Raw genomic sequence first — 19,388 nt, 5'->3', positions numbered from 1 at the left:
CCCTCAGTGCTGCACTGGAAGTGTCAGCCTGGATTTTGGGCTCAAGTGACTGGAGTGGGACTGACAGTTACGCTGCCGCACTGTTAACCTGAAATTGAGTAACAAAAAAATTGTCACGCTGCTTACATCTTTAACTTTGCAAGTTATAACCCCTGTAAGTGTATGATTTGTGTAAAGCTGACATCCTAGAAGAACAAACTTTGGCGCCGTGAAAGTATTTTTCTTTAACTTCTCTTACTTCGTTAAAGCCTTTTGCAGAGCGTTTGCTTTCATCAAAGTGATAGCTGTCAGTGCTGAGGGCCATTGTATTATTTTAACTTCTTGAACTCAGTTCGAGTGCACCCATCTCTCAGAGAGAACAGGTCACACGACATCAGGCCTTCATCAGGATTTTCCCAGAGTAGATTGAAATGGATTTACCTCAAAGGTGCCAGGGAAGTTATTGCAATTGATGAAAAGGAAAATTGTCCCTTTGTCATTATTGAGAAATAAAATTCATCTCAGGCACTAAAGTTGAACTCACTGGTACCACTGCTGCAGGCACTGCAGTGGCACAAAGGGATTGCAAAAGGCACATTTTGATTCCCATGCCGATCCTGCGCCAACCTTTTGTGCCTTGTTGAGTTTGTGCCAGTGGGCGTAGGAGATTTGCTCTGCCCCATGGGGAAAGCGTCATTCAATGTGACTCAGGGACATACCAAGGAAGTGCTCAAGCTTCCCAGACAATATACTCATTAAGCCAACTAGCACAGAACCATTTGGCATGGTGGGAAAAGCTGGAATAGAGGTTAATGCAACACATACAGAACACCTTAAGGTGAACTCACTGAGGCCTATTTTAACATTGCATGAGAGCGTAAAACAGGTGAACCAGCATCCCATTTTGCATCTCTCTCAATAGACTTCAATTGGAAGTCAAATTCATAAAAGATGTTAGGCCAGTGATTTGCTGAGACTGATTTACATTCCTGTCCAAAATTATGGCAGCACGGTAGCATTGTGGTTAGCACAATTGCTTCACAGCTCCAGGGTCCCAGGTTCGATTCCCGGCTTGGGTCACTGTCTGTGCGGAGTCTGCACGTTCTCCCCGTGTGTGCGTGGGTTTCCTCTGGGTGCTCCGGTTCCCTCCCACACTCCAAAGACGTTCGAGTGAGGTGGATTGGCCATGCTAAATTGCCCTTAGTGTCCAAAATTGCCATTTGTGTTGGGTGGGGTTAATGGGTAACGGGGATAGGGTGGAGGTGTGGGCTTGGGTGGGGTGCGAGAGCCAGTGCAGACTCGATGGGTCGAATGGCCTCTTTCTGCACTGTAAATTCTATGATTCTATTCGTGTACAGGCAGTCCTTGGACTTACAACACAATTGCTTCCTGCAAACATCGTCAAGTCAAGGCCTGCATGCACTCAAATTCAGTGAGCTTACTGTTAGTCTTCTTCATTCTATCAGAATTTCTTTTGATTTGGAAGAGATCTGTGCACTTCTGTCTAATGGGCGGCACAGCAGCACAATGGTTAGCACTATTGCATCACACGCCAGAATCCAGGGTTCGATTCCCGGCTTGATTCACTGCCTGTGCGGAGTCTGCACGTTCGCCCCGTGTTTGCGTGGGTTTCCTCCGGGTGCTCCGGTTTCCTCCCACAAGTCCCGAAAGACGTACTTGTTAGGTGAATTGGGCATCCTTAATCCTCCCTCAGAGTCCCCGAACAGGCGCAGGAGCTTGACGACGCGGGGATTTTCACAGTACCTTCATTACAGTGTTAATGTAAGCCTACTTGTGACAGTAATAAAGATTATTATAATGTGGAACCAAGTAAACATTTGCAGATTTTCTTGGGAACTTGACTTCCCCATTCTCAAACATCCTAAGTTACCAGGGCAACTCAAACTGCACCAGGGGCATTCCTTTTGTGTTTCCACCAGCTCATCTGACTCCCCCAATTGCTTTCCAATCCCTGCTGTGGCCCCACTGTCAATGCCCCGGTATTGCAGCATCCATAAGTTAATGAAGCTGTGCAAAATCTGAAAGGATCACCATGGCATGCTGATGTTGCACTGCATAAAATACCCACGCAGTGACAATGTGTCAGGAATGCAATGTCAGGCTTTTAATGACTGTCAAGCTGACCTTAAATGCTGAAATTGCCATTGCATCTTGGAGCAGCAGTCAGCAATAGTCCTCAGTGAGTAACTTATACCTTTCTGTACTTGGTGCAATCATTAACTATAATCCTAACTGTGCCAACCTAGACAACTGTGCATTCCAGTGATGGTGTGGCTACAACCTCTTCTTTAGAGACATGTCTCTGTTGCTGGGCAGTAGAAAAATGGAAGGCATGTGCAATTACTTTAAAAAAATATATTTTTAGTGGAATTTAAGTGCTTTCTGTCAAAATTTACAAACCAGAACAACAACATTCACAACAACCACATATGTATCACAGATTGTCACAATGGGCGGGAATCTCCGACCCCCCGCCGGGTCGGAGAATCGCCGGGGGCCGGCGTCAATCCCGCCCCCGCCGTGTCCCGAATTTTCCACCACCAGAGATTTGGCGGGGGTGGGAATCGCGCCACGCCAGTCAGCGGGCCCCCCCCCCCGGCGATTCTCCGGCCTGCGATGGGCCAAAGTCCCGCCGCTGTCAGGCCTCTCCCGCCGCCGTGGATCAAACCACCTACATAATCGGCTGGAGCAGGCGGCGCGGGCGGGCTCCGGGGTCCTGGGGGGGGGGGGGGCGTGGGGCGATCTGGCCCCGGGGGGGTGCCCCCCAAGGTGGCCTGGCCCGCAATCGGGGCCCATCAATCGGCAGGCGGGCCTGTGCCCTGGGGGCACTCTTTTCCTTCCACCTTCACCATGGTCTTCACCATGGCGGAGACGGAAGTGACCCCCTCCCCTGTGCATGCGCGAGGATGACGTCAGCAGCCACTGATGCTCCGGCGCAAGCGTGGACGTACGCCAGCCGGCGAAGTCCCTTCGGCCCCGACTGGCAAGGTGCCAAAGGCCGTCCACGCCAGCCAGCGGAGGGCCAACCACTCCGGCGCGGGCCTGGCCCCTAAAAGTGCGGAGACTTCCGCACCTTTGGGGCGGCCCAATGCCAGAGTGGTTCATGCCACTCCATCACGCCGGGACCCCCCCGCCCCGCCGAGTAGGGGAGAATCCCGGCCAATGTCTGTGACTGCAGTCCCAGTGATAGCGGGTGGAATTTACTGGTTGTTCATGCCGGTGGGATTTTCCTGTTCCATCGACGGTGCTTGGGATTCCCGGCGACGGGATGTGCAGTCAACAGGAAATCCCGCTGACAGCGAATGGACCAGAAAATCCCGTCTCCACTGCCGAAAAACAGGCGGGACGTTGGTCGGTAAATCCCGTCCGCATTTCCTTGGCGAATGCAATTACAAAACACTTTGCAGCTCTGCAAGATATCTCAAAGTGCTCGACAGTCAGGGTTACTTTAGAAACGTGCTCAGGACAGCTTTGTCGGTGAATGCCACAGCCAATTGACACACAAGGTCCCCCACCACATCAGTGAGAGGAATGACAATTTGGTTGAGGAATCAATCCTGGCCACCACCTTAAACTGTATCAGGATCTCTTTGCACAAGAGAAGGTCACATTTACCCTGCGCAGTGTCTCACTCCAGACTCCCCAATTGATCTCCATTCCCAACTCCTCTTCCCACTTTTTCGTGATCTTCACCACCCGCTCGCTTCCCTGCTTCCCCAGTCACTTATATATATCCCCAATTTTTCCCTCCCCTTCCACATCTGGAAGCAGCAGTCGCTCCAGCAGGGTGTATCCCAGCAATCTAGGGAACCCCTTCCAGAACTCACTACCCCTTGGCAGCTCTACCCTCTCCCTTAGCTTCTCCAGACTGGTGAACCCTTCCTCCAAATACAAAAACCCAAATACTTCCACCAAATCCTCACCTTGACCAGCGCCACTTCCCTCCACCTCCTGCATACACTATCCATCCCCCCCCAGCTCAAATCCATGATTCTCGCACCGACATCCCTTCCACCCTAAAATGCCTCCTCAGCTGATTCCATATCTTCACCGTGGACTGCACCACTGGGCTTCCTGAATACCTATTCGGAACAATTGGCAATGCTGCTGTCACCATAGCCCTCAAACTAGACCGCTTACAAGATTCCTCCTCCATCCTAACCAACTCTACCCTTCTCCTTCCCACCACCGCCGCACCTTGTCCACATTCGCTGCCCAATAATAATGAGCACAGTAAGAAGTCTTACAACACCAGGTTAAAGTCCAACAGGTTTGTTTCAAACACGAGCTTTCGGAGCACAGCTCCTTCTTCAGGTGAATGGCTTCTTCAGGAGCCGTGCTCCGAAAGCTCGTGTTTGAAACAAACCTGTTGGACTTTAACCTGGTGTTGTAAGACTTCTTACTGTGCTCACCCCAGTCCAATGCCGGCATCTCCACATCAATAATAATGAAGCAAGTTTGGCAACGCCAACCCCCCCTGCTGCCTCTGCCTCTGTAGCAGGGTCCTCCCCACCCTCGGCACCTTCCCCACCCATACAAAGTCAGAGATGATTGTGTCCACTTTCCTTTGGTATAAAGATCGGGAGAGCCTCAAAGAACCTCGACAGAATATTCATTTTCACCGCTTGGACCCTCCGCGCCAATGTTAAGTGCAGTGTTAGGAGCACCAGCTGCAACATGGGACACTTCTGATCCAACGGAACAGAGTGAAGATGAGATCAGAGGAACGTCTGGGTTTAACTTGATGGTCGGGCTTGGCGGGACTTGGGTGGGATATTTCCTCAACAATGAGCAAACACCTCTGCTTGGCGAGAGGAAGCTCCTGAACTGTTGCAGGCCTAATTCTCAGCATCTTCCGAGTCTTCTGTTTACTAGCGAAAGCACCCGTGTGAAGGCCTCCAAGGGTTCTCTTGGCCAGTGCAGAGCAATGGAAATCTCCCTGGAAATTGTAAGAGGTTGCCTGCAAATTTTTTTCGGACCCTCTAATCTGATGGGATAGCACAAGTTCGGAGTTCCATCTGAGAAAAATCCCATTATTGCCCTTTGGACAGTAAGCTAAGAAAATGATACAAGAGGGTCAGCACGATCCAGGAATGTGCATCATGGGCAAAGGGGCAGAGATCCAGCATAACAGATATGTGCCTCATTTGCTGTGTGTTATATCCAGAAATAGATGTTCAGGGTGCAATGCAGAGGGAAGTCAATGGCTAAGCACTAATAGATTTAAAGAAAAAGATGAGCCTGTAGAAATCAATACTGAACACATTAGTGGATGAGTGGATGACTTGTGGCGAGGCCAGACAATCCTGCCAATGGTTTATTTTACAACTATCAGCACTGTGATTAGCATTAAAGGCAATATGCAAAGGGTGGGCTATTCCAGCCCTTCCTGCTTGAGGGATCTTCCGGACCTGTCAAAGCCCCATCCCCCTTCCCCCCAGCCCACACTACAGCAGGTTCCCTGGCAGTGGGGTGGGCGAGCCATGCGAAAACCCATATACTATGGCAGAACCAGAAGATCTCACTGGAGGGCATTGGTTTGCTGCCACTATCACAGGAAAACCTGCTGCGGAGGGGGAGGGTGTTGGTGGGGAGGGTTTGTTGGGGGAGTTCATGAGGGGGGTGGGGGGGGGAAGGTGTGGAAATTCCCAGCCCTGAATGGCATCAGGAACTTAATACCCCCCTGACAGTTCCAGAAATGGTCAATATGAATCAGCATAACGATTATGTCACTGGATGAGTAATCCAGATTATTGATCCAAAAGACACGAGTTCAGATCCCATTATAGAACTGGGTTGATCTAAATTAAGCTAATTAACTCAATCTGGAAGAATCAGTGATGGCGGCCATTACTGGATTGCGAGAAAAACCCAAAAGGTGCACAGATGTCCTTTTTGGTGAAGGAAATCCGCCCTCTTTGAACGGCCTGGCCTATATGTGACTCCAAATCCACAGCTGTGTGGCCCAAGTGGTTGCCCTCTGAAATAGCCCAGAAAAAATGATGTTGTGGTAACAAAATCACTACAATAGACAATACAGCGCAACAGAATATCAGAAAGGTGGCTGACCACCAGCTTCCCTAGAGCGGCTATGCAATAAATCCTGTGAACAGATGTAAAAAAAATGGGTTAGAGAAATGTCGGGCAGAAATTCATCCAGGGGCAAGCATTAAATGGCAGTGTTGCATTGGTGAGGTGCATACTGGGTAAGGCGTACACTGGCAGTAGCTTTATCGCCATTCTAATTTCCAGCTTTTATTTTTATTTCAAAAAGCACTTTTTGATGTTCTGCCTACTAGATTATAGAACAGTACAGCACAGAACAGGCCCTTCGGCCCTCAATTTTGTGCCGAGCCATCATCACTCTACTCAAACCCACGTTTGAGTAGCCCATTTATGCTAACCACCATGCTACCCTAATAGCTCAAATCTAATGCAGCCTCTCACTGCAGTGGTGAAACCATTTTCGCTCCACGCTGGATTAATTACTTAGGAGTTTAGATTAGTACAAAAGTAAGAATTTTCTGTTACACGGTATCTGGCATTGTTTCAATAGCAATGACTTTCCCAAAATAGTGAAAAAGTTCCATTCCACCATCACTTTGAACTGGCTGCATTTTAGTACACTCTTGAACAATAGGAGCCTTGAATTACATTACGCAGAAGGTGACTGATGTGTGTGGTCTGGAATTAAAAAAAAGAGTTTCATTCACATTACAGGAAGCTACAGCTCAAACAATACAGCGAGCAGGAATTTGCCTTCAGTGTTTCTTTCGTCAAGTAAACAAAGTTGAAAGAATTTAAGATTAATATTCTGTTTTAATCATCTTGAAGCTGCTGGAACGAGAACCAGAATTTTACACTTCCCCTTTTTTAGGTGGCAGGAGGAGTATGAAATTGAAAGGACAGGATTCACTCCAGGTTTGTGTCTACCCCAACCACGCAGAAATTTTATGCTGGGGTGGGCAAGACCTCACATGGGAAACCCGTCTTGGCCCCAATTATGGCCCTACAGGTTCATTTCCCATTCAGCTTCAATTTTAGACTGGTGGGAGGATTGAACTTGCATGGAGAAACCCCAAAAATCAATGGAGTTAGATCTCGGGCGAGAACAGAGGAGGGCCTCCATCAGAGGCCTCCTTCTGAAATTAGGCGCCCCACCTACTAAAGGTCCAGTGGCCGCTGGAACTCCCTCCCTGTTACACAGAGATGTGTGGCCTCCTACAGCAGCTGACGAAATGGCTGCTGTATGGGGAGCACACATATTTATACTCCGCCTACTGGGCAGAGCCAGCGGGCAGGGATCTATCCCCGTACCTGTAGTACAGGGGCCTTACCGTAAAACCCACATATATATATACAGTATATTCATCAGTGGTGACTACCACACTTACCTTGGTCTCCGGGGTCCAAGCTTAGTCTCAGGCACCCTCATGAACTTCCTCTTCTGTCCATTGCAGCTCCTGTCGCTGCAATGACTGGAGAGCTGCTGGCCAATCTGTTTGGCTGGTAGCTCTCTAAGGCAAGACTTCCTTCCAAGTGAGGGGCGGAGGTCCCGCCTGCAGCCACTTAATAACTCATTAGAGCGTGAAACAGCTGCAGGGTGGCACAGTGTGGTGAATGTAACTTAGTAATTCACACTGTATTTACCAATACCATTGTAAGCGCAGTAGCGTTATCCGACCACTAGGGGGAGTAGCTCTGGGAATGCTCAGGAGTTTGTACAGGGCTCCACCCTTGGCTCCGCCCATGACTCCTCCCCCTGGACTACTGTATAAATACCCTTGTCCAGAGCCAGCCTGCAGTTCATCAAGAGTTCAATGGGTTACAGGCTGGCTCTGTAGTAAGTAGATTAAAACCACTCTTCATATCTTAAAGCACGTGCCTAGTGAATTGATGGTTCCATCACACAGTAGCACAGCGGTTAGCACTGTTGCTTCACAGCAGCAGGGTCCCAGATTCGATTCCCGCTTCGGTCACTACTGGGGCTGGTTTAGCACAGGGCTGAAGAGTTTCCTTTTAAAGCAGAATAAGACAGGTCAGCAGCACAGTTCAATTCCCGTACCAGCCTCCCTGAACAGGCGCCGGAATGTGGCGATGAGGGGCTTTTCACAGTAACTTCATTTGAAGCCTACTTGTGACAATAAGCGATTTTCATTTCATTTCATTTCTCTGTGCGGAGTCTGCGTTCTCCCCATGTCTGTATGGGTTCCCTCCGGGTGCTCCGGTTTCCTCCCACAAGTCCCTGAAAGATGTGCTTGTTAGCTGAATTGGAGAATCTGAATTCTCCCTCTGTGTACCCGAACAGGCGCTGGAGTGCGGTGACTAGGGGATTTCCACAGTAACTTCATTGTAGTGTAATGTAAGCCTTTTTGTGACACTACTTAAGATTATTATTGTAGGTACATATCATTTTTTAAAATGACCTTTAGTTGGTAACCTGTGACAGCCCTTTTGAAGCTGTCCCTCCAGGCTGTCTGTTAGGCCTGGTCTAAGTTAGAGAGCAAACTAATCTTGCAGTGCAGGCTTAGGTTGTAAAACCCTCTACCTGATCTAGCGGTTCATTTGTATCCACTGCGGATAAAACTGATAGAGCGGCGAAATTTTCCAGCCCTTCCGATGGCGACCCCAGCCTACGGGTTCCCTGGTGGTGGAGGGTGAGAGCCGCAGAAAAAGGCGTTGACTTCAACTGGACTGGAAGGTCTCACCAATGGCTAATGGTGGCCGCCTCCGCAAAACAGGTCATGGGAGGGGTGGGGTGGGGAGGGGGGAGTGGAAAATCCCACCCATCAACTTAGATGAAATTTCACCAAGGTGATGCACCTTTATTAAAATAAAGTAAAGTCGCCATAGTCCCAAACGACTATAGGCTGCTTTCCCCTTTGAGGGGGGAGAGCTGACTGGTGGTGATTTAACTTGAGGATCACCACACCTTAGGCAAGGGGCAAGGTTGAGAAGGTGGGGCCTTCATGAATAACCTCAGCCGGCACAGGAATTGGCCTTGCTCTGCATCACAAACCAGCTGTCCAGCCAACTGACCTTCTTTAGTAAACCACTGAGCAATAGTACATACTCATGACAATATCGATTGTTTCTTTCTCCTGCGTGTTGGGGTCTGAACCAATGATCAATTGACAAAATCCTCCATGCATGTCTTCTGAGCAACTTGAACTTAACCACTGCAGCCCTGATGGTTCTGTGCAATCTTTCTTTAAACCTTTTTTTGCTATGGCTCTGTTCCAAATAAGGTAAAGCCTGATATTTATTTTTGTCCATTTAATTGGTTTACAATTACATCATTTCTCATCTCCACACCTTCGCAGATGTTCCTCAGCTAAGCCCTGTTTGAGACAGGCAAGCCAGCTTGATTCACCTCTGTTATCTCCAGCAATGTCAGCACTCCCCAGAGTTGGTGCAGACTGGCATCTCAACAACCCCAATTGAGCACAAAAGGGGTCCAATATTCTTGCAGTTCCAGGCCAGCTCTCCTGCGCAATTTGGTTCAGTTTGCAGATCTTGTAATTCGGGCAAGCTTTGACTTAACTAAGTTGACCATCATGCTTTGTATTTTGAGCCCACAGTGCTGTTCAGTACAGTTCTTTGCATATCTTCAATCTGGGCCCAGCTTTCATCTTGATGTTCCATATTACCACCATGAGACAGACTCCACACACACAGTTACACCACAACCTGAGCAGAGTGATTAATATAAAAGAAATAAAGAAAGTTACAAGGTTAAAAAGTGATTGTACGTTATAAATGTAAATAATAGATTGGATTAAAAAAGAACTGAAGCTTCATTCATTGCACCAATTTGGCATATACCAATATCACAAAAGACTATAATAGGGATATGCAATGAACGCATGAGTCCAGTCCACCATTTGAGGTTTAGAAGGCAGCTCAGCTTCTGATAAATAGAGTCTGCATGACTTAATTTCTATTCCCTTAAAAAGATACTGGTTGAAATTTTCATCTCCACAGATGGTGCCAGATCTGCTGAGTTCTTTCATCATTTTCTGTTTTTATTTTAGACCTCCAACATCCAGAGTTACCAATAATTTTTCCATTTTCGTACAAACGTATCGGCACTTTGGGACTTCAGTCTTCAAAAAGTGTCACGATGCCTCACCCTTTTATTGCAATTGTCACAGGAGCATTCACAAATCTCATTCTAGCTCTTTTCTCAAGACTACACCAAGGGTGGGATTCCCCGTTTCCCGCCAGCCCCGTTTTCCAGTGCAGTGCACTGGCAGCGGGATCCTCCGTTCCGGCAACTGGCCAATGGGGTTTCGCATTGTGGCCATTGCACGCCGTCGGGAAACCCGTGGGCTTGTGTGAACTGCCGGCGAAGCGGAGGATCCCGCCGACGGAGAATCCCGCAGCATGTGTTTACAGGAAAGGTAATAGAACATAGAACATAGAACAGTACAGCACAGAACAGGCCCTTCGGCCCTCAATGTTGTACCGAGCCATGATCACCCTACTCAAACCCACATATCCACCCTATACTCGTAACCCAACCCCCCCCCCTTAACCTTACTTTTTAGGACACTACGGGCAATTTAGCGTGGCCAATCCACCTAACCCGCACATCTTTGGACTGTGGGAGGAAACCGGAGCACCCGGAGGAAACCCACGCACACACGGGGAGGACGTGCAGACTCCGCACAGACAGTGACCCAGCCGGGAATCGAACCTGGGACCCTGGAGCTGTGAAGCATTTATGCTAACCACCATGCTACCGTGCTGCCGTGTAATATGGTTCCTACCCAAGAATCCATACTGGTGATACATTTTGTACCAAACTCTGAAGTAATTTGGAGTAAAATCAGGTGCAAGAATCAACCTTGGATTTGATCGTTGTGTTGCTGTGTATGCTTATATGATGACAATATTTTCAAACCCATCACATTGTTCTCCATTAAAAGCTACTTGTTATTAAAACAAGTAAATTACCAATAGGTTCAGATCTCCAGTTAATTTATGAAACAAACCTGAAATTGCAAAGCAAATATGCCAAAAAGGTACACACCATATTGATGACCCAATATATTCTGTCGGCTTTGTTTTATCACTGCAATAGTTTATACGCTTAAATGGCTATTTCAAACAGAAATACAGAAACGTACAATAAAACAATTTTTGACACTTAATTAAACTGGTATGTACATTTCCTTCAAGCATCCCTGGAGTTACATAAAGCAGAGTCTTCAGAGTAAATGGTAAGAACTGTTAAACCTTTCTACCAGGTCACCAGGGATTCACATGTACCATTACCTAAAAGTTGAAATAGGTTCAAAAGTGGCGATAATTCAGGAAATTGGCATGGATGGTTGATTTTAATGGGGTGGTGAGGCTTTGCAACTTCAACTTCACTTCGCACAGATTTTAGCAAGGGTGGTTGCAGGATGTGTCTGCAAAAGTGCAAAGAAATTAATAAGTCCTGGCTTAATGTTGTTTTGCCTTCAGGTTGTTTAGCCCGTAGGGTCTGATTTTCCGATTTGCGTCGCCAGATTCGTTTTTACATCATCTTCACTCTGGCCCCACCTGCCTGCGTGCTGCCCTCTGGGTCAGCATTGCCATTGTTACAAGAGGCCAAAGCTGCATGGGAGAGTGAGTCCGGGCACCTGGGAGCTGGAGTGCTGACCAGGGTGGGAAGCTGCCGGCCGCTGATCGGTGATGAAGTGTAAGCAACCCTGGGAGGACAAGGTGGAGAGAGAAGGAGGGCTCCATCTGTGGGCCGCTTCCTGGATCCATTCACGGCCCCCCTGGCTCCACTTGCAGCCGCCCCCCCCCCCCTTCCCCCCTGCCAGTCTATCCGCTGAACCCTCAGCTCCATCCGCGGCCATCCCAACCCCATCAATGACCTTCATCCACGATCACCCTAGTCCCCCAGCTCCATCTGCGGTCATCCCAGCTCCAACTATGGCACACCCACACCACCAGCTCCATCCCGCACCCCCTTCCTAGCTCAATTAGCAGCAACCACCCCCACCCACCCCACCACCCCCCGTGGCTCAATTAGCTGCTTCCCCCTGCCCCCGCAAATCAGCATCCGCAGCCTGGGAGAGGGGCATAGTCCCAACTGACTGCTATAAAGGGGTTCAGGCCCCTGAGAGAGAGAGAGAAAGGCAGAATGGGGAAAAAGACAGAGAGACAAACTGAGAGGATTGCAAAGGAGAGAGAGAGACAGAGAGGGAAAGGAAAGCAAGCAAGAAGTTGAGCCGAGTTTCAGGAGTGCTGTGGGTGAAACACAGAAGATGTGATACTCGGGGCTTGTTTGGGCGATTTAGCATGATCTAATTTGAATTTATATAGTATTTCCATTATATTCAGTGAATCATTTTTTATTTTGCAAGTTATTCCAGCTCGGAATGCACAGTGCTACACTGGTATCCTATGGTATTTCAACTTGTCGTTGTTTTCAGGCAAGAAATGTCCAAAGGAATCTCACAATTCCTTTGGGAACATAAGATTCAGTTAAAGTTGTTTCACCTAAAATTGCAATTTCTAGGAATGTTTACAATGTCCATTTCTGTAGATTTTCCAACACAACAAAAGTCACACTTCAAACCCATCCATTGTACGAGAAGTATTTTTGAGATGCATCAAGGGTATGATAATGCACTATAAAGAGTTAAGTTTTTCTTCCTTTGCATTTAAAAAGTCTAAGTACGAACTTCTGACAACCTTATAAGAGGAGCCGTCTGGGAACTGCATGGAGACAGACAGGACAGACGAGTTGAGCTAAAATCAGCAATTTCCCCATGGCTGCAGCAGCAATCTTATTCAGTGGCCTGGGGAAGAATCCAATCCCGACAATGTGTGGGAGTCAATTAGCTGTGCACATTAATTGACCTCTCACTCACCGTCAGGATCAGATACAACTTCGGGCCGGCTGTCCTGATGAAATGATCAGCACTCTCTGTTTAAACCAAGGCATCGGAAATATATAGGAATCCACTGAGAAAATAAATGGATACGGAAGTTAAAGGAGAATGCCTTCAAGAGAAATGTTTGCCAGTAAATAAAAACCAACTAACCAAACACACTGAGGGACAAAGTTCAGCATTCTGAAAATCTGGGCTTTGCACAGGTCAAACGTCATCAAAGATAAAGTACTTCTGAACCAGACAGATTGCTGAAAGAGAATTGCAGCATTCCTATTTTCGTCATTGTTCATTAAGACCAGCAAATGGGGCAGAAACAATTGCCACAGGCCAATGACTATCGGTTTAGCACCTCAGGAAGGGGCAGGCGAGTCGCTTCTTAGCTCATCTGTGACTCCCGTATGCAGAGGAACTGAGAAGATATTTTGGAAATGAAAGAGAAATGTTGACTTGAAAGGCAATTGATAACATGAGATTCAATGAGGTCGCAAAGTAAAACAAGCATAACCTGCCTTTCAATTGGCAGGTACAGAAAGCGATAAATAGTGGGCTGGAAAAAAAATAATGGAAGAATATTGGTTTGAAATGCTTTTCTCTATTTGTGGGTGGGGACACAGAAGATTCAAATCTTGATCTTGTCCAAGGAAGTTGTCATGGAATTCTTGACCTGTAAAGTGGGTGAAGTGACAGAAGCCAAAGTGAGTATATCTGTCAGTAACAATGGTAAGTGCCTTTCTTATCTTATGCTTTCCAAGGCACCTTTCTGTATAAGAACTGGAACCTGTGATAACAATTCTATCACCATTGAGCAGATAGATACTGTGGACTGTCAAGTGCTGTTTATACATTGATCAAGTCTTACCAAGGACAGTGCACTCTCTTTCAGGTCAACCTGAAGCATTCTGATCCCATAACTCAACTGCACCAGAAGACATGCAACACAATTACTGCAGCAGTACAAAGTGCTACCGCAAGATCAGAGCCAACTGGATCTCCATGAAACATTGTCAAAGGAATTGCCACGGATTATGATACAGCAACATTTGCGGACTGCATTCATCCAGTGTTTAACAGGGTTATTCGGAATTTTCAATTGGAACAAAGAATGAGGGTCATTGTATGATTTATAGCAATGAGGCACTATTCCTGCAAGTAAATAATTCATGTTTCTAAGACAAATATGACATATTGATGATTGTTTAAAAAGATTAATGAGGGATTTGTGAATAATTTCCAGGGAAGGAAAGATAAATACAAGAGATGTGTATATGGTTTGTTAACTCCTGGGCTTTGGTGAACTGTAGGTCCCTATACATCTGGAACCATTTAATTACCAAAGATGTGATGTTGCCTGTGCGTCTGCATTTACCTGAGTAGCTCTACAATTATACTAGTTATATGGTTCTGGGATAGTAACAAATACCCCATTCGACCTAAACAGTGAACTGACTTCAGCCACTTGAAGGTTGGAGAAATGGTTAAAAGTAATTGGAGTACACAGTGAATGGCTTTGACGATGCAAAAGCCATCTGCCTTGATGAGACCATATATAAGCTACTTAGGTACTGCACACTGTCTTATGTTCAACGGAACCCACAATTTTGTGTGTTAAAAGATGTTTGAGTGAAATTTTCATTGAAGGTACAGTATCAAAGCAGGTGAAGCTCTGAGAAGATTTGGACGCGCTTTAAATCCTCTCGTAGACTGTGGGCATTGTTGGAAAGGCTGGCATTTGTTGGCCATCCCTAATTGCCCTTGTACTGAATGACTTGCTAGGCCATTGCAAAGAGCAGTTTCGAGTCAACCACACTGCTTTGCATCTGGAGTCACATGTCGGCCAGACCAGGGAAGGATGGCCGATTTCCTTCCCTCAAGGGTATTAGTGAACTATATGAGTTTTACGACAATCAGTGACTGCTCCCTCTGTGACACCCTGATCCATTCTTCTGTCACGCCCAAGTCCCCATCCCCTTCCCATGGCACTTTCACTTGCAATCATAGAAGATGCAGTATTTGATCCTTTAAATCCTCCTTCCTTCACCTTCAAAGCCCCAAACACATCTTTCAGTTTGAGCAGTGTTTCACTTGCAGATCCTTCAATCTGGTCTACTGCATTTGCTGCTCCAAGTGCAGTTTCCGCTACATTGGAGAAACTAAACTCAAACTCGCAAGATTTACGACGCTCATTACGCCTTGCGAGATCTAACGAGATCTCGTGTGGCGTCGAGATCTGGATTCGCCCACAATGACTATTAATAAAGATTATTAATATTACTAACATGGACCAGGCTTACTGGCACCTTGGGGGTGGGGGAGGTGTCACCCAGGCGATCGGGGTCTGCTGGGTGGTTGGGCTCTGGGCAGGATCACTCCCAATGCCACCTAGGCATCATGGTGCTGCCAGCCTGGCACCTGGGTGCCACCCTGGCACTGCCAAGGTTCCCAAGTGGCACTGTCAAACTGGCAAGGTTACTGCCAAGGTGCCAGACTGGGAGTACCAAGGTGCCCAAGTGGCATCTTGTCTGTGCCAGGTATTGGGCCCAGTGGCGCCCTACCCTTACGAGGTGGGGTGCTAGGAGCTCGAAGACCCGCTAATTGGTAAGTTGCGGGGTCAGGAGGCCACGGTGAGAGGTCCAGAGATCAGGGCACCATTTATAAGTGTAGGAATGAGTCTAAGGGCAGCCTCAGCGGGTGTTTCTCTGCAGAGTCCAAAGAAGAACATAGTCCCGTTTAATAGCAGAGTCGTTCTTGGCTCCGCAGGCACCGGGAAACGCTTCACTAGACGCGCTCTGTGGGACCATTATTACTGAGGCTAGCTTTATATTCCAGATTTTATTAACTGAATTTTAATTCCACCAGCTGGCGTGATGAGATTTGTAACCCATGTCTCCAGAGCATTAGCACGGGACTCTGGATAACTAGACCAGTGAGATCACCACGACAAGAACTGAGAATCACAATATCTTCTGTTACCCCTTCCAAATGGTATAACCAGATCAGAAAGCAAGATTGCAATGTTAAAGTAAATATGCAAGAGTATGTTGATTGGAATGATAAAGCCCAACCTCGTTAAATCAAAGTTTAGTGACCATATACCAGTAAGAAACAAGGTGCAACAAAACTATTGCTCTCATTTTTTGTGAAAGATGGACTTGGTTACTTTTATACAACTTCCGGAATACATTTCCATCAAATGGATAGCCAGAATGTATCTTTCCTCAAGAAAGTAGCAACACGTACACATTTTAGAGTCCAGGGATGTGACTTGGGCTGAGTGCTCTTTCGAAGGGTCAGTGCAGACTCGATCGGCTGGACCTCCTTCTGCACTGTAGGGATTCTATGGGTTCTATTACTAAAGCTTCAGCAGTCCTAACATAATATAACTAAATAGTCTGCTTCTAAACCTGCTGATCTTGCCAGCAAAATCCAGAACTAAGCAAAACCACAGTCTCCCTTTCAGGAATTAGAAACTCTTGTCATCTGCATAGGACTGTGGTATTTGACATTTTACATGTCATGTTTTTAGAGCGTTCAGGGGCAGGAGGTTTATTCATCGCTAGAATTTCACATTGTTCGAGAGCAGGCGCACGCCCATCCGAATAATAAAGAATTCCTTCTCAATATGAAGAATCAGTATATTTAATGAGAATTGCAAATAATTTGAAAGCCAATGGGGGACCATAGATTTCCCAGACTTCACCCTCCAAGAGAGAAAGTGTTGGGTACATAGGTACTTTGAATGGAACACCAGCACCATGTGGAGAATCATTAGGATCTAGCGAAGTGATGGGGTAGGCCGAAGATATCCAACGCTCGGACCTCCATGAACTTACATCATATACAAATATAGACTGGAGCCCACAGTGGCACAGTGGTTAGCACAGTTGCTTCACAGCTCCAGGGTCCCAGGTTCGATTCCCGGCTTGGGTCATCGTCTGTGCGGAGTCTGCACGTCTTCCCCGTGCCAACGTGGGTTTCCTCCGGTGCTCCGGTTTCCTCCCACAGTCCAAAGATGTGCAGGTTAGGTGGATTGGCCATGATAAATTGCCCTTAGTGTCCAAAAAGGTTGGGTGGAGTTACTGGGTTACGGGGAGAGGTTGGAAGTGCGGGCTTAAATGGGGTGCTCTTTCAAAGGGCTGGTGCAGACTCAATGGCCTCCTTCTGCACTGTAAATAATATGAGAGTCACAGCAATGGTGCGGTGACACTGACGGCATGGTGGCACAGTGGTTAGCACTGCTGCCTCACAGTGCCAGGGGCCCGGGTTCGATTCCGACCTTGGAGTAGAGCTCTCTGTGTGGAGTTTGCACATTCTCCCCATGTCTGCATGGGTTTCCTCCGGTTTTCACCCACTGTCCAAAGATGTGCAGGTTAGGTGGATTGGCCATGCTAAATTGCCCCTTAATGTTCAGAGATATGTAAGTTAGGTCACAGGGTTATGGAAATAGGGTGGGATGGACAGGGGAGTGGACCTGGATAGAGTGCTCTTTCAGAGGGCAGGTGCAGACTTGATGGGCCGAATGGCCTCCTTCTCCACTGGAGGGATTCTATGATTCTATGAATGTTTCCGATAGGCTTCTTGCATATGCCTTGGAAATAAAAATGAATGATCAGTTTTTAGCAATGAATAAATAACAATACAAAAATGCTGAAGGCATGCTGAGTGGGTGAGGACTCTGGGTCTGTACTCGAATTTAGAAGGACAAGGGGGATCTTATTAAAACAGGATTCTGTGAGGCCTGGATAGAGTGGACGTGGAGAGGATGTTTCCACCAGTCGGAAAAACTAGAACCAGAGGCAACAAACTCAGACTGAAGGGACACTCCTTTAAAACAGAGATGAGGAGGAATTTCTTCAGCCAGAGGGTGGTGAATCTGTGGAACTCGTTGCTGCAGAAGGCTGTGGAAGCCAAATCACTGAGTGTCTTTAAGACAGAGATAGATAGGTTATTGACTAATATGGGGATCAAGGTTTATGAGGAGAAGGAGGAAGAACGGGGATGAGAAAAATATCAGCATGATTGACTGATGGAGCAGACTCGATGGGCTGAGTGGCCTAATTCTGCTTCTATGTCTTATGGTCTTATGGTCAGTGCATTCCAGACCTTAACCACTCGCTGCATGACAGTTTTTCCTCCTATTGCTTTTGCATCTTTAGCCAGTTACTTTAAATCTGTGCCCTCTCGTTCTCTGTCCTTTCCCAGTCGGGAACAGTTTCTCCTTATCTACTCTGTGCAGACTCTTCATGATTTTGAATATCTCTAACAATTTTAATCTCCAAGAAAAACAGCCTCAACTTCTCCAATCCATCTAGTAACTGAAGCTCGTCATCCTTGGACCCATTCTCATGAATCCTACTGCACTGTCTCGAATTCCTTCACATCTTTCCCAAAACGTGGACCCCAGGACTGGGCGCAATACTCCAGTTGAGGCTGAACTAGTGTTACAAGTTTCACATAACCTCCTTACTCCTGTATTTTATTAATAAAGCCTCGGATACTGAACGCTATATTGATTGCTCTCCCAAGCTTTCTTGCCACTTCCAATGATTTTGCTCCTGCAGCTCCGTTCAAAGTGCACCCTTTATGTTACATTGTTATTTCGACCAAAAGGACTAATTTCATCCTTCTCTGCATTCAATTGAATCTGCCATTTCTTTGCCCATTCCTCCAACTTGTGTACGTCCTTTTGAAGTTTTACACTCGCCTCCTCACGGTTCACAATGCTTCCAACTTTTGTTATCGTCGGCAAATCTCGAAGATGAAACTTCATTTAAATCATCCTCTTTCTACGGATACGTGAGGTCACAATTTGCAATATTTGTTTTTTCAGATTAGCACACATGTCTCTCCGCTTTTTGTAGCGTCTTGTTTTGTGTAGCCAAATATCCATGCTTCCTGTGTCTGTTTCGAAATAGTTTCGATTTTTACTAAAGATGACAGCCATAGATGTTGTAAAATCAGATAAGATGCAATTCTGTGGCCACCAAGGACTGAACTATTACGTTGATTCGAGATAGCAAGAAAAACTGGACAGGATGGATGGCGATCAAATCGTTTAATAAACATTTGGTGATCAAATTGTTTAATGATAAATATTTGGCGAGCCGAAAGAAGTACTGTTTGTTCCAATTCTAAGCAAAACAGAAAACAATCTTTATGACTTAATTCTGGGAGAGGAAGAGGTGAATGAACATTTGAAGATAGGATTGGACTGATTAGCAATGTTTATATTGTTACAGTATCAAATCCAGTGGATAGAAGATATAGGAAATGGAGCACAGATGAAATTACTAATGCTGCATAAGTAACAGGTTTATATATCAATTAAACACTGCCATAACAGAATGTTGTAATCTTGTCGTATTATGCCATATTCAGTGTAAGACCTTGAGTCCTGCATCTTAAAATGTACCTCGGTCTTTGAACCATTAGCATGCCTACTGCAGCCATGATGTGGAGATGCCGGCGTTGGACTGGGGTGAGCACAGTAAGAAG

At 46.6% G+C, this 19,388-nt stretch overlaps 1 long non-coding RNA gene across 1 annotated transcript; it reads right to left on the bottom strand.

Annotated features, from left to right (window-relative positions):
* Positions 1 to 9,261: 9,261 nt before the first annotated feature.
* On the bottom strand, positions 9,262 to 12,996 carry LOC119954489. The gene is made up of 2 exons (XR_005458250.1): positions 12,694 to 12,996; positions 9,262 to 9,690 (listed from the first exon to the last, which is right to left on the bottom strand). It is a non-coding gene; the product is annotated as an uncharacterized LOC119954489 (long non-coding RNA).
* Between the last annotated feature and the right edge of the window lie 6,392 nt (positions 12,997 to 19,388).

The sequence above is a fragment of the Scyliorhinus canicula genome, chromosome 19 (genome assembly GCF_902713615.1).
Source record: "Scyliorhinus canicula chromosome 19, sScyCan1.1, whole genome shotgun sequence".
Taxonomy (NCBI): Eukaryota; Metazoa; Chordata; class Chondrichthyes; order Carcharhiniformes; family Scyliorhinidae; genus Scyliorhinus; species Scyliorhinus canicula.
Note: the sequence above shows the minus strand (reverse complement) of the source record. Positions and strands in the feature narration are given on the sequence as shown.